This window comes from Hemitrygon akajei, chromosome 5, assembly GCF_048418815.1.
Source record: "Hemitrygon akajei chromosome 5, sHemAka1.3, whole genome shotgun sequence".
Lineage (NCBI taxonomy): Eukaryota > Metazoa > Chordata > Chondrichthyes > Myliobatiformes > Dasyatidae > Hemitrygon > Hemitrygon akajei.
Window position 1 is genome coordinate 158252103 of NC_133128.1, and position 16412 is coordinate 158268514.

At 44.2% G+C, this 16412-nt stretch overlaps 1 protein-coding gene across 1 annotated transcript in view; it reads left to right on the forward strand.

Moving 5' to 3' along the window:
- Positions 1–11071: 11071 nt before the first annotated feature.
- Positions 11072–16412, forward strand: part of LOC140728359 (signal transducer and activator of transcription 4-like) — a 122415-nt gene continuing 117074 nt past the window's right edge. The window contains exon 1 of the mRNA XM_073046970.1: positions 11072–11197. The gene's annotated coding sequence lies outside the window, so the exon portion shown is untranslated. The remainder of the gene's footprint in view (positions 11198–16412) is intronic.

A 16412-nucleotide genomic window follows, 5' to 3' on the forward strand; every position in this document is an offset into this window, starting at 1 on the left:
GGTAGGCATAGAAAAATGAGATGGCATTCAGTTCCCTAAAGTCAATGCAAATGCGAAGAGTTCCATCCTTCTTCGGCACAATGACAATAGGGCTACTCCACTCACTTTCAGACGGTTTGATGACTCCCAGCTCCAACATCAAGCGGACCTCCTCCTTCAATGCCTTCACCAGACGTTCTGGTACTCAGTAGCATGCCTGCCGTACTGGACTCTGACTTGGTTTGACTCAGATGGCATGCTGCAACACATCTGTATGGCCTGGTTTCTGTGTGAACAACTGAGGGAAGGTGTCGAATATGACTTACAATTCAACTGGCTTCCTACCATCCAGGTGAGAGAGATCCACCTTGGCAGGCTGTTTCCAGGCCTCCACTACACCTTCAGAGTCATCTTCCTCAATCACCTGGCGTGCCAGTAGTGAGGTGAAGGAAGGAGGGCTGCTTCTTCCCTCACAGGCTTTCAAGAGGTTCACATGGTATGTTTGTTTTTGCTTTTGTTTCCGGAGAAGTTCGAATGCAGGATCTGATGTGTTGTAGGCCCCATCCTCCTTATAACCTCAAAAGGTCCCTGCCACTTGGCCAGCAGCTTGCTGGATGAGGAGGGCAGGAGCAACAAGACCTTTTGACCTGGTTTGAACTCACGTTGGCGTGCCTGCCGGTCATACCACCACTTTTGAGTCTTCTGGGCCTCCAGGAGGTTGAGTCTGGCCTCTCGGTACCGCTCCAACCGGTCCCTCATCTGGAGGACATATTGTACAACACCTTGCCCCTCTACAGGATTAGCTGCCACCTTCTCCTCCCAGTTCCATTTCAGCAGATCCAGGGGCCCCTGGACGGGCCAATCATAGAGCAGTTCAAAAGGGGAGAATCTAGTAGACGCTTGAGGCACTTCCCTGTAGGCAAAGAGCAGAAAGGATAACCACTTATCCCAATCCTTCTCTGTATCAGATACAAACTTTCTGAGCATCCTCTTGAGGGTTTGGTTAAACCTCTCCACCAGGCCATCTGTCTGAGTGATAAGGAGATGTCCTGTAAAGTTGGTTCCCTGGTCGGTCAGGATTTCCTCCGGGATGCCTACACGAGAAAAGAGCTGGACAAGAGCACTGATCAGTTTTGGAGTGGTTACTGACCAGAGAGGAAAAGCTTCAGGGAATCATGTGGCATAATCACATACAACAAGAATGTACTGATATCCTGCTGAGCTTTTATCCAGGGGCCCCATAATGCCCATTGCAATCCACTTAAATGGGGTGGTAATCACTGGCATGGATTGGAGGGGTGCTCGGTCTGATTTACGGACAGCACTGGTTTTTTGACACTCTGGGCACGTTTTGCAATATGTCTGCACATCAGTGTACATTGAAGGCCAAAAGAACTGAAAGGCCAGCCTGAGATATGTCTTATGGTGACCTAAGTGTCCTACCCAGGGAATGGTATGTGCAAGGTGTAGTATAAATGACTTGCAACTACTTGGCACCACTAGCCTCCTGTTGCCTGGCTCCTCTCCCTGATAAAGGATGCCGTTATGAAGGATATACACTGAACCACCTACCCAGGGGGTGTAATTAACAGAGGTTAAGACCTTGGTTAACAGAGACTTTAACAAAGGATCAGACTGTTGTAACATGGTGATGTTTTCTGGCACTTCCCACAACATCTGACACAGCATTTTCAGGCATTTCACAAGATAAATGTATACCAGCATGTTTCTCTAACTGCCGTGTCTTTCTGGGTCCTTTCGTTCCAGCATTGCACAGACTACCACATAAGTCTGGCAAAGGTTGTATCCCAGACTGAGATTTTGCCTGGGACCGTGTCATGACAAAACAAGAGACATGCATTTTTGGTTCTGACACAGGTTCATGAACATTACCGAGACTTTTACCCCTGCTTAGGAGATCATACAGAACAGGCAAATCCCACCCCAAAAGCATCTCCACTAGTAAATTCTCCACCACCCCCACTGTCATCAGATACTTTTGTCCATCTACCTCCACTGTAAGTTCTACCTGTGGCTCCAGCTTACCGTCACCATGTACACATAAAACCTCTGATCGCTGGCTGTAGTCAATAGCACAGGGCACACAACTTTTTCTTATGAATGACATGGAACTACCTGAATCAAGGAGACCAGTAAAGGGCTTACCATTAACTTTTACCAGAACAGATCTAGACTCTCCCTCCCTGTCCTGGCAGTCACTCTGCTCACCTTGTCTAGGCACATAACACAGTCCAGTCAGTTTTGGTCTCTTCAGGGGGCAAACAGACGCTTTATGTCCCTGTTGCTGACAATGATAGCATACCAAAGTCTTAGTAAATGACTGAGCAGTGTGTCCCTTGTCATTTGACCCCGATTACCTTCAAAGTTCTTTGTAAAGCTGTCCCTGGGGCAGTTGTAGCCCCTGGAATCCACCCATGTTGGTCGTGACGGGGCTCCCTTTCTGGCGTTCAGGTACTGCATGGCCAACTTCGCTGCCATCAGTCCATCCTCCGGTTCATGTTCTCTCACCCACGTCCTGATGTCTGGAGGAAGCACCTGCAGCAGCTGCTCCAGGATGATGGTCTCCCCCAGCTGATCCTCACTCCTCTGCCCTGGCCGCATCCAGCGACGATAGAGGCCCTTCAGCGGGTGATACGTCTGTCGGTGTCTCCCCAGATGGTGTTGAGGTGGCCCAGAACCGTTGACGGTAGGTCTCTGAAGAGATTTCAAATTTGGCCAACAGCCTCAGGTCCTTATAACAGTTAGACTTGTCTTCATCCATGGCCATGAAACCTCCAGGGCTTTCTTGTACAGCAGGGGAATCAGTCGACAGGGCCATTCCTCCCTTGGCCACTGCCATGTTTTTGCCATGCGTTCAAAATGTAGAAGGTAATTTTCAATGTCTTCACCTTGTTGATACACTGGCATCTTAGGTTCCTTACGCTGGACTGCTGGGGGGTCAACAGAAGGATTACCCAGTCTGCCAGGGGAAGACACCAACGATTGCCCAAAGTCGGAGGTGTCATGTGGGCCTCCCCTTCTGGGCGCTGGAGTTGGAAGTTCCAGTCTAAGGCCCCCAACTTCTGTTGTGGTGGACTGTCCTGCTGGGGATAGCTGTAGGACTGGCTGTTGGGAGGCCTCCAGTGAGATCTGCAGGCCCTGGAGCTCTTCCTGGAGAATATTATCTCTCTTCTGCTGGGCGGCTAAAAAACCCCTGAAGAGATTTACCACCTCTGTGGTTGAGGGACCCCCTTCCAGCGATGGCCCAGGCTGCAGCTGTCAGGTTTTGGATCTTGCCCCATGTGCTTCTTCCTCTGAAGTTGCCGCTGTCTCCCACTCATCCTCATTCTTCATCCGAAGTTGCTGGTTTTGAGACCGTAACCCAGTTTGTATTTTAAAGCACGCTCAGTTTTGCGACTGGCCATCCCGCTGCTGCCACCATATGTCACAAATAACTGTGGGCCAACTGTCTAAGAAGAATAGCCAGATGGCCTGAGTCGCAAAAATAGATTGAGGTGCTTTTATTTACAAAAATAGTGGAAAAACAAAAACCTGGACATCCACATCAAAACAAGAAAAAGAATGAAAAAAAAATACAATATATATACAGCTTGCAATTGTCACCTGTCTGGTTAACAGCCACCCTCAGACTAAACAGAAAATAAAAACCAAAATTTTGGTAACCCGAGGCTTATAACTGCTAAGCCCCTCCCCTAGACCAACCAAAAGCCAATTCACTCAATTATCTTCCATTTCACACAATCTGAAACTCTACTGCCAGTTCTCACAATAAACACATATACCTCATTATAGGAGTCACCATTTCCCGGTTAAATAACTTAAATAAACCCCAGAACTTTACCACCAGATGAGTAATTAGGTAACATAACCCTTGACCCAGTTAAAGATGGTATCCTCCACCATCAGCACACCTGGGCAGGTTGCTGCTGCCTCTATATTAGACAGCTCTATGCAGCAACTCTATTTCAGACGCAGTGACTATGGAGAAGAGAAACGTCAAATTATCATGACACTTTGGCAAAACACTTATTGGAAAGATGAATATGAATAAATTGACCTGAGATAATTAAACTGTGACATAGTGTGCTTCTTTTTTTTCATACCTATTACTGCTGGGCATAAGTGTAAAATTGTGACTGTTGATTTATTGTGATGCGTGCACTCACCACAATGACAGAGGGGAATAATGTGTGTGGATGACCCTTTGAGTGTTTTACTGAATGTGCCACGTGAGTAATCAGTAACGGGCCTTCGTCACACTTGGTATATGTGACCAATTGCTAATTAACATTGGCCCCAACTGTGAAGTACAATTTTGTGAGTTAACTGCATAACGAATCCACACTTCTACAAAGTGCTAGAATTCAAGCAGCATCGGTGGAGTTAACCTAAGCTTGAATCAGCATCTTTCAGAAAGAAAGAATTCGAAATGGGAAAAATATCTGCACAATCTTATATTTTCTTGGCTGTTACTTTGCCAGAAAGGATAAAGAATTAATGAAAAAACTGGAGGAAAAATTATAATTTCCCATATTTTCTTCACATTTTCCCCCTACAGGTTGCAAAATTGCAATAAGAAAACTGAAGTATCAAACAAAGTGAAAATAAAGAAACCAGAAGGTACACACAGGAAGAAAAATTATAAAATAAAGTGAATAATGAAAAAGAAGCAAAGTGTATACAGAAAGTCAAGGGATATCAGAATAAGAGAAAAAGTAAGCATCAACTTTGATTCAATAATGTGAAAGAAAGTACTGTATAAGAGAAAAAAACATCTGCACGTGATTATTGTGGACACTACACAAATTTTGTGCGCTATGATATACTTTCTGTGGGTCGATAAAGGGGAAATTCCACTTTCTAAAACTTTACAGCTACTTACTACTCTGCAATATACCAATTTGATATGCATTTTTGTACCTAAAATATATTAATACCTTGGCAAAATATCTTAATACAGAAATAAAGTTTTTTCTAGAGTTTCTCCTAACATTAGGATGATTTCATGAAAACTTTTGCTGAAACTTTCAATGATTAGTTATTGAGAGTATGGTAGCCACTAGGATTCTGTCATTAATTGCCTTTTGCCAGTAGTATGATAGACTTAAATTTGCATTGTACCCTTCATGATACCAGGATATCCCACTGCCAATGAAATAAATTTTGAAGTGCAGTTGCTGTGGCAATAAAGCAAGTAAGGCTAACAATTCAGAAAGAGCAAAAGTTTAGAAACTACAATGGGAAAATGTTCAGATAATCTGTTTTTAATAGGACTGGTTAAAAGATAAATACTGCAAAGGCACAAGAAGAACTTACTTGCTGCACTTCAGAATAGAGCTACTAGCTATTTTACATTTTCCCCAGATGGTAGATGAGACCATTGGTTTAATGTCTCATCCCAGCAACTGTAGGTGGTAAACTTACTGATGTACTGTCATGTGTAATTAGGGGTTCTCCCATTCGACTACCATTTCTTCAGTGGAATGTCCATGGGAATCCCGGTGAAGACTCAACAAATAATTATTGTTGGAGAAAATGATTCTGCTTGAATTACAAAACTGTTTGACTCCATACATGTGAAAATGGAGTAAAAAGTGTTTTAAATCTAAGCTTCAGAATATGTTTTTGGCATGGCAGAAGTTTCATTTAATTTACTGATACGTTAAGTATAAGCAACAGTTTAAGCCCATTCCCCATATTTCCTCAAGTATTTACTCTTGCGTTTTGAAAAGCAAACAGCTTTCACGTGGGCTTCTAAGGTCAGGAATTGCAATGACTGAAAACCCATGTTTCTATTTTAGTTGGGGCATTAATTATTACTTCAAGCTGATGTGGAAATCTAATTTGAATACTGTTTTTAAAAGAGAATTTCCCAAGGAAACATTGTAGGATTGTAAGGGGAATCTTGGTAACCATCTCCTCAATTTCTAAAAGGTGACATGTTTGCAGAGGCATGCATGGTAAAGACAGATACCAGAGACAGTCCAGACAGGTTTCCCATCTGAGGAGCTGGGACGAGAAAAGTCATTTTCTAGAGAGAAAAAAAATATTGAATGACTTCAGTTTTGAATAAAGCTGAAATCTACCAAACCTAAGAAAGCCCCAGCAATTACATTCTGTTGTATTTCATCAGACAATTGCTAAACAAGTCAATTTCTTTGGATGAAATGATAGTTCGCACAGTTTGAAAAAAAAGCAGATCATAGTATTGTATAAATATATCCCTTATGATATAGATTTTTTAACTAGTTACTAATACTGCATACTTAAAAATTGAGCTATGGTTTTGATCAGCAGAGACACTTTTGAGAACAAGATAAAGCAGTGGGAATAATTAGATTACAATGATTAAATGGGGAGAAGCAGGGAGTGATTTAGATCAAGGGGAGGAAGAAGGGAAAAGCTGAAGGAATTGAGAAGGATAAGGAGATGGATGCAGCATTGTTATAAGAGTATGATTAAAATGTATATAAGGGCATTATTAAAGGGAATAATAGTCTTTGAATTTTAGACTTAATGGAAAAAATAACTTGATAAAGAGCTCAGCCTTGTTAATTCTGACAAAAATTTTGCTGCTCTGAATCAGTTGTTGAAAAAGTTTTCCTGATATATTATTCGAAGAAGGTTGGAATGCACAATTTCCATCATCTCCATTCTGGATCCAGTTAGACGAACACTGGCATGGAAACAATTAAGATCACCAAGTGGCACAAAGAGAGGTAATACAGTGTTTCAATTCCATGCAGAGCGATCCAGTTAATACTATTTTCTTTCAACTTTCTGGAGAGCCCTGCAATTTCTTTTGCTCTCATGTGCCCATCAAATTACTTGCTTACTCTCACTGATTTGGTTTCTACCTCTCTTCCACACAGGGAGTTCAAGATCATCATTACACGAAGTGTAAATATGTTTTTACTCACATTCCCAGCCCCCTTCCCTCCAATTATGTTTTAAACCAAACATGATCTTGTGCACCTTCTTTCAATTTTTTATGCCTTAAGAAGCATTCACAATGATCAGTTTACATTGAGTTGCCTTGAAACTGCAAAACAGAAGTATTCCAACTACTTTTTTAAGTAGTTATCCTTCACACACTGCCCCAACCCTTTGTGCCCATGGAACCTGCACAGCAATATATGAACTATTATTTCAAGGATATTTGGTTCTCCCCCCATTTCCTCCATGATCCTGGGATGCATTCTGTTGGGACCCCCTTTGGCTTGTACACTTCTTGTACTTTATTCTTCAAATTATTGCAGAGTTTAGCTCCCATCCAATATGCTGCTCACTCAAAATCACTCAGCTAACCTTGCTAGTAATAGTACCACCTTCTCCAACTTGACAATTATAGCTTGCCTCCTACTGATACATAACTGTATACTCCCGGTAACTTTTAAATGTCCTTCTAAGTATACTTGCCTTGCAGCATAGTGAAATCAGCAATAACTGTCACCAGCTTTTTACGCCTTTTAATTTGCAAAAGTCAGAATGCTGTTTCTGGATTTCAGTTCGGAATTCAACACTATTGTCCCTCAGACCTTGGTGAACTGTGCAACTGGGTGCTGGACTTCCTAACAAACAGACTTCAGTCAAGATGGACAATCTCTTCTCCCTCCCCATCATCTTTAACACAAATGCCCCCCCCCCCAGGGCTGAGTGCTGAGCCCAATGATGTATACTCTGCTCAAACAGAGTTGCATGGCCAAACACCCCAGTAATCACATTGTCAAGTTCGCTGAGGACACAACAGTGGTGGGGCTCATCACCAACCACGTTGAGACAGCCTACAAAGAGGAGGTGGAAGAGCTTGAGGCCTGACGCCAGGCAAATAACCTCTTTCTCAATGTCAACGATGGAGATGGTTATTGACTTTGGAAGAATTCTCACCACTCTTTACATTGGTGGCAGAGCGACGGAAACTCCTGGGAGTGCACATCTTGCACAGCCTCTCATAGTTGCAGAACACATCCTACACAATCAGGAAAGCTCACCAATATTGGCCTCTACTTTCTGAGGAGGCTGAAGAGAGCTGGACTATGTGCATCTATACTCACATCATTCAACAGATGTGCAGTAGGGAGCATCCTAACAAGCTGCATTACTGCAAGAAGTGGAAACTGCACTGCAACAGACAAGAAGGCTTTACAACAGGTCATCAAAACTGTGCAACACATCACCAGCACCAACCTACCTGCCATCAGACAGACAGACATACTTTATTGATCCCGAGGGAAATTGGGTTTCGTTACAGTTGCACCAACCAATAATAGAGTAGAAATACAGCAAAATAAAACCAGAAATAATTAAATGATAATAAGTAAATTATGCCAAGTGGAAATGTCCAGGACCAGCCTATTGGCTCAGGGTCTGACACTCTGAGGGAGGAATTGTAAAGTTTGATGGCCACAGGCAGGAATGACTTCCTATGACGCTCAGTGTTGCATGTCGGTGGAATGAGTCTCTGGCTGAATGTACTCCTGTGCCTAACGAGTACATTATGGAGTGGATGGGAGACATTGTCCAAGATGGCATGCAACTTGGACAGCATCCTCTTTTCAGACACCACCATCAGAGTCCAGTTCCACCCCCACAACATCACTGGCCTTACGAATGAGTTTGTTGATTCTGTTGGTGTCTGCTACCGTCAGCCTGCTGCCCCAGCACACAACAGCAAACATGATAGCACTGGCCACCACAGACTCGTAGAACATCCTCAACATCGTCCAACAGATGTTAAAGGACCTCAGTCTCCTCAGGGAATAGAGACAGCTCTGACCCTTCTTGTAGACAGCCTCAGTGTTCTTTGACCAGTCCAATTTATTGTCAATTCGTATCCCCAGGTACTTGTAATCCTCCACCATGTCCACACTGACCCTTTGGATGGAAAAAGGGATCACTGGTGCCTTGGCCCTCCTCAGGTCCACCACCAGCTCCTTAGTCTTTTTCACATTAAGCTGCAGATGATTCTGCTCACACCATGTGACAAAGTTTCCCACCATAGCCCTGTACTCAGCCTCATCTCCCTTGCTGATGCATCCAACTATGGCAGAGTCATCAGAAAACTTCTGAAGATGGCAAAACTCTGTGCAATAGTTGAAGTCTGAGGTGTAGATGGTGAAGAGAAAGGGAGACAGAACAGTCCCCTGTGGAGCCCCAGTGCTGCTGACCACTCTGTCTGACACACAGTGTTGCAATCGCACATACTGTGGTCTGCCAGTCAGATAATCAATAATCCATGACACCAGGGAAGCATCCACCTGCATCACTGTCAGCTTCTCACCCAGCAGAGCAGGGCAGATGGTGTTAAACGCACTGGAGAAGTCAAAAAGCATGACCCTCACAGTGCTCGCCGGTTTGTCCAAGTGGGCATAGTCACAGTTCAACAGGTAGACAATGGCATCCTCAACTCCTAGTCGGGGCTGGTAGGCGAACTGGAGGGGGTCTAAGTGTGGCCTAATCATAGGCCGGAGCTGCTCCAGAACAAGTCTCTCCAGGGTCTTCATGATGTGGGAGGTCAATGCCACCGGTCTGTAGTCATTGGAGCCACTGGGGAGCGGCATCTTTGGCACAGGGACTTCCACAGCACAGGAACTCTGGAGACTCAAGCTCAGGTTGAAGACATGGTGAAGTACCCCACATAGCTGGGGGGCACAGGCTTTGGGCACCCTGGGGCTGACACCATCCAGGCCTGCAGCCTTACTTGGGCAGAGACGTTTCAGCTGTCTTCTCACCTGTTCAGCTGTGAAGCTCACCGTGATGGTATCAGCTGGGGGAGGGGTGTAGTCATGAGAGTAGGGTGGAGGGCTGTGAGGAGGGGTAGGAGGGGAGAGTGGAGTATGTGTTGGTTGGGGGCCGACACCAGATGAATCATGCGGGGGGTGGGCAGGGGCCACAGTGTCAAACCTGTTGAAGAACAGGTTAAGTTTGTTGGCCCTGTCCACACTACCTTCAGCTCCTCTGTTGCTAGTTTACTCCCGGAACCCAGTGATGGTCCTCATCCCACTCCAGACCTCTCTCATGTTGTTCTGCTGGAGGATCCACTCAAGCTTCCTCCTATAGCTGTCTTTAGCCTCCCTGATCTTGGCTTTCAGGTCCCTCTGTATTGTCCTCAGCTCCTCCCTATTTCCATCTCTAAACACCCTCTTTTTAGTGTTCAGGATGGCCTTAATGTCCTTTGTTCCCCATGGGTTGTTATTTGAATAACAAAGGACAGTTCTTGCCGGAACATTGCAGTCCACATAGAAGTTGATGTAACCAGTAATCAAGGACGTATATACAGAAAAATGCCGGAAAAGGGCCAGTTACATCATGAAGGAACCCAACCCAGCTCATGGACTGTTTGTCGCACTCCTAGCATTCATAACAGGACTATTAAACTCAAGTACAGTTACTTTCCCCAAGTAGTCAGGCTAATCAACACCTCCTCCCACTAACCCACCCCCCACCACTACTTTATCATTTCCTGTCAGTCACCTAATGTACAGACTCCTGTGCCATAGACACGCAATCCATCTATGTACATAAACTATCATATGTATTTATATTTATTGTGTTTTTTTGTCTGCATCATTGATAGAGTGACAATTAATTCGTCCTTCATTACACTTATGTACTGGAAATGGCATTAAACTATCTTGAATCTTCAACCTTGAAGAGTAGCTTACCTCAATTCTACAGTATCTCACAGGTGTCTGAGGGTTAAGGAGGTACTGCGGGGAATTGCACACAGGGAAGGAGCACCAATATTTCAATGAGGTGTGCGTGTATATTGCAAGGTATCGGTGTACATAGAGAATACACATTGTCAAATGAGTAATTGGAAGTACGGAAGAGAACTGCTGACGGTGGGGGAAGAGTGTAAGCAGCTCTTTCGGCCCCCCCCCACCTCTTGCGGCGGCCGTTTACAAACGGGGAGCGCGCGCAGTGCGGCTGAGTGGAAGCCAGCCCGCGCGGGCCGGCGCGCGCCTTCACATAGCAGCGCGCATCAGGCAGCCGCCCGATGTCACCGAGGCGCGGTCATCAACGCAGCACGCGCCGCGCTCCCCTGTGACGGAATCACCGATCGTCACAGGCTGAGTAAATGCAACACACGCTGCTGCGCGCAACACCCAGTCTGCCGGCAGAGGCTCCTATGTATACCGACTGATCACTGTTGCAGCTGACACATACAGTGCGAGTATTGTAAAGAAACTGGAAGGTGAGTGACAGACACAGGGGGAAACTTTATTTATTTGATGCGATCCGGTGTTTTTTTTTTACATAAATAGTTTGAATACCCATGACTATTCAACTCTCCTTTCCTAACATTCCTTCCGTTCGATAGTTTTCGGGTGAAGATATAGGGACATCCCCGCAGTGTTTCAATCAATTAAGCAGATACTTTCCTTTCATTGATTCCATTTTCTTAAGCCTATTTTAGAAAAGTGCCTTCATTTCCCAGCTCAAAAGGGATGAAATATTTATCCGAAAATACCATTTACCCGTTTAATCGTGAAACAATTCCAATTTGAGAAGAGCGACTGTTAGGCGTGATGATTACTTGGATCTTAGCAATTTTTCGAAACGGCTGGAAATAAGTTTGGGTACACATTGTGAATTTGTTTAAAAAATACAGAAATAATGGAATGACCCTTTTTGCGGCCGCGTATTTTTTTCACATTAGCACATTTTTTACTTAATATATGGCCCGAGAGGTGTGGGTGTAAGTGTTCCATTTACACTGTGAACTGGTTTAGTGCAGTGCACGTAGACCCTTTTGTTCCTTTCAAGGATGTCGTGCTGCTTTTTCTGTCAAGAGCAGCCGTTATATTTTAATCAACCTTACGGAAACTCCAGAATGGCTCTCTCGACATTCATAATTTACACGCGGGTCAGGATTTACTCTGAATTATTCTTAAGTACTGCATGACGCGTTTCTACAAGAACTTAAGTCATTGGCAAAGGAAAACCCCTTGAGTGTCTACATTCGTCATGTACGATGTAGGTGACTCAGTTTTGTCAACTTTATGCTTGCCTGGCTTTATCAGCTATATGTTAGAAAAACAGATTGCAATGCAAAAATAAAGTTCAATCACAATGCATGGCTGTTGCGTTGAGAATAAAACAAGCAAGCAGAATGGCGCGAGAACCAGTATGCCATCTCGCCTTTCAGGTTTGAACTGACTTTCAGCTCGATTCTTCCACACTGTCCCTATATGCTTTGCTTTCCATAATATCCACAAATCTTACAAAACTTGTTTTTGAATTAACTGAGTGACTCAGCCTCTACTACCTGCCAGGGTAGAGAATTCCGAACTGTGCCGGTAGGTCCATTGCTTCTGCCTGCTGCCGCCGCACTGAACTAGTGTCTACATACCTCTTTATTCCCCCCGGTTCAGTCCCTTCCTCTCTACATCCGTGACACTTCCCACGCCCTTGATCTTTTCAATGACTTTAAGTTCCCTGGCCCCGATCATCTCAGTTTCACTATGGATGTCCAGTCCCTATACACAATTCCCCATCAGGAGGGCTTTAAAACACTGTTTCTTTCTGGACAATAGACCGAACCAGCTCCCCTCCACCACCACTCTCCACCGTCTGGTGGAACTGGTCCTCACCCTCAGTAATGTCTCCTTCGGCTCCTCCCACTTCCTCCAAACCAAAGGTGTAGCCATGGGCTCTCGCATGGGTCCTAGGTATGCCATTATGGAACTGTCTATGTTCCAAGCCGACACCGGCATCGCTCCCCAACTCTTCCTACCTTACATCGGCGACTGCATTGGTACTGGTTCTGCACCCGTGCTGAGCTCGACGACTTCATCAACTTTGCCTCGAACTTTCACCCTGCCTTAGTTGGTCAATTTCCGACACCTCTCTCCTCTTTCCTGATCTCTGTCTCCATCTGATATTTTTATAAACCCACTGACTCTCACAGCTACACACACAAAATGCCGGAGGAACTCAGCAGGCAGGCCAAGCAGCACAGCTACCTGGACTGTACCTCTTGCCACCCCGTCACTTGTAAAAATGCCATCCCCTTCTCTCAGTTCCTCCATTACCTGCTGCATTTCTTCTCAGGCTTCTCTCCTCCACCATCACCCGCATCTCGTCCATTTTGCGCACATCTGCCCTCACCCCATCCCCCCGCCGCCACACCAGAGACAGGGTTCCTCTTGTCCTCACCTACCACTCCACCAGCCTCCTCGTCCAGCACAGAATTCTCCGTAGCTTTCGCCATTTCCAACGGGATTCCACCACCAAGCACATTTTCGCATTACGCAGGAATCACTCTGTACGCGACTCCCTTGTCCATTGATCTCCCTCCTGGTAGCTACCCTTGCAAGCGGAACAAGTGCCATACCTGTAATAAACCTCCTCTCCCACTACCATTCAGGGTCCTAAACAGTCCGGCCAGGTGAAGCGACTCTTCACCTGTGAGTCTGTTGTGGTCATCTACTGTATCCGGTGCTTCTGGTGTGGCCTCCTGCATATCGGTGAGACGCGAAGAAACTTGGGAGATCGCTTCGTTAGCACCTTCGCTCCGCCCGCCACAAAAAGAGGGATCTTCCGATGACCTCCCATTTCAATTCTACTTTCCATTCCCATTTCGACATGTCCTTGCAAGGGACTGTCTCTCTCTCTCTCTCTCTCCATAATTTTCCAGATTTATGAAGGATGGATGCAGTGTGATCTTTATTTCCCCACCCACCCGCAGCTGTGATTGGCCGTCTTGGTCTCTGAATGGTTGTGTATCATTTAGGATAAGGAGACATTTACCTATTGAGATAATGACAGTTCTTTGGAATTCCAAAGAACTGTCATCAACCATAGCTGATTCACTTTCCCTCTCAATCTCATTCTCCTGCCTCTCTCCATAACTTTTGATGCCTTACTAATCAAGAACCTACCAATATCCTCTTTAAAATGTACCCAATAACATGGCCTCCACAGTCACCTGTGGCAATGAATTTCACAGATTCTAAAAAGACATCCTTCTGTTCTGAGGCTTTGCCCTCTGGTCCTGGACTCTCCCACCATTGGAAACATCTTTTCAATGTCTGCTCTCTCTGGGCCTTTCAATATTCAGAACCTTCCAATGAGATTCCTGGTATTCCTCACAACTCTAATGAATGCAAGCCCAAAGCTGTTAAATGTTCCTCATACATTAACCCTTTCATTCCCAGGATCATTCTTGCAAACCTTGCAACTTAGACATTAGAGAATCCAGCACTAGGACTCCCAAGTCCCTTTGCACCTCTGATTTCTGAATGCACTCCCTGTTTAGAAAATAGTCTACGTCTTTTGTGACCCACATGCAGGATCATACAGAGCCTTAGAAGGGTTAAACAAAACTAGGAAATTTATTAACAAAAGAGAAAAACAAAACAGTAGATCTTACAAAGTCTTGGATAACCCAGAATAACTCAGCCAGAACTTCACTAGGCAATGATCAGGACCACCACTGCCCCTTTAAATACACTCCAGGCCACAAAGGAATCTGTGCCCAGCTAATTAATACCCCAGCCGCTTGACAAGCTTCTAAGTAGCCCTACTGATAAGAGACAAAAATTCAAGGGTTCTTAAATGGACACCTGCAAAATCTTGAGGAAAATTAATTGTAAGTATCCAAGGACAATTGCAACTTAAATGTAAACTACAGAAGACCTAGCTATAACACATAAAATCCCAAAGTGCAACAATGTATTATAATTATACATGATAGAGCACAGAAAATGCACAAAAAACAGCAAAAATATTCAGAACTCTCAGAATACTCTACCCACAACCCAAGGTTGTGACACCTTTATTCCTTCTACTAAAGTGTATGGCCATTCAATTCCTTACGCTGTATTCTATTTGCCAATTCTTTGCCTATTCACCTAAGCTGTCTATGTCCTTCTGTAGATTTATTGCTTCCCCAACACTACCTGCCCCTCCAACTATCTTTGTAACATCCATATACTTGGCTACAAAGCCATCAATTCAATCATCCAGATTATTAACATATCATGTGAAAAGTAATGTATCTAACACTGTCTGCTGTGGAACACCACTAGCCATAGGCAGCCAATCAAAAAAGGCTACCTCTATTCACAATCTTTGCTTTCTATCTATGCCAGTATCTTTTCTGTAATATCATGGGTTCCTATTTTGTTTAGCAGTCTCATGTGTGGTACCTTGTTAAAGGTCTTCTGAAAATACTAGTAAACAACATCCACTGAGTCACTTTTGTCTAAACTGCCAGTTATTTCCTCAAGGAATTCCAACTGATTTATTAGTCAAGAATTCCCCTTAAGGGAATTATATTGTATGTGTCCAAAAGTACCCCGAAACTTCATCCTAAATATTGGACTCCAACATCTTACCAACCGCATAAGTTAGGTCTGTAATTACCTGTCTTTCGCCTCCCTCCTATCTTAAAAAGTAGAGTGACATTTGTAATTCTCCAGTTCTCCAGAATTATTTCAGAATCCAGTGACTCTCAAAAGATCACTACTAATGCCTCCACAATTTCTTCAGCGACCTCTTTCAGAACTCTGGGGTAGAGTCTATCTGGTTCAGGAGACATATCTGCCTTTAGATCTTTCAGCATCCCAAGTACCTTCTCCTTAGTAATAGCTACACATCTGCCTCCTGACACTCTTGAATTTCTGGCATCCAGCTGGCATCTTCCACAGTGAAGACTCACTGAAAATACTTCTTCAATTTATCCAGCTTTATTTGTCACCTGTAATTTGAAATATTGAAACTATCAGTGAAATGTGTCATTGACCCACATAGTCCAAGGATGAGTTGGGGGTGGCAGCCTACAAGAGTCGCTCTTCTTCCGGCCCCAACATAGCCCACAACTTACTAACCCTGACCCATACATCTTTGCAATGTGGGAGAATGCTGGACACCTGAACAAAACCCATGCAATCACAAGGAGAATGTACAGAGAGTGATGGGAATTGAACCCTGATTGATGGTGCTGTAAAGCATTGTGCTAACTACCTGCTGCCTTACAGTATGCCTTTTGCTCCCCGCTACTGCCTATCCAGTGTCATTTTGTAGTAGTCCAATGTCCACTCTTGCCTCTCTTTTACTCTTTATATATCTGGAAACACTTTGGTATCCTCTTTTATGTTATTGGCAAGCTTACCTTAATATATTATCTTTTCTCTTATTGTTTTTTTAGTTCCCTTCTAATGGTTTTTAAAAGCATCCCAATCGTTTTGCTGTATTGTATGGCCTCTCTTCTGCTTTTATTTTATCATTGACTTCTCTTGTCAGCCTCAATTGTTTTATTCTCCCTTTAGAATGTTTCTTCTTCTTTAGAATGAACTGATACTGCATTTTCCATGTTCCTCTCAGAAACTCCAGCCAATGCTGCTGTCCCTGCTAGTGTCCCCTTTCAGTCAACTCTGGCCAGTTCCTCTCTCATGCCTCTGTAT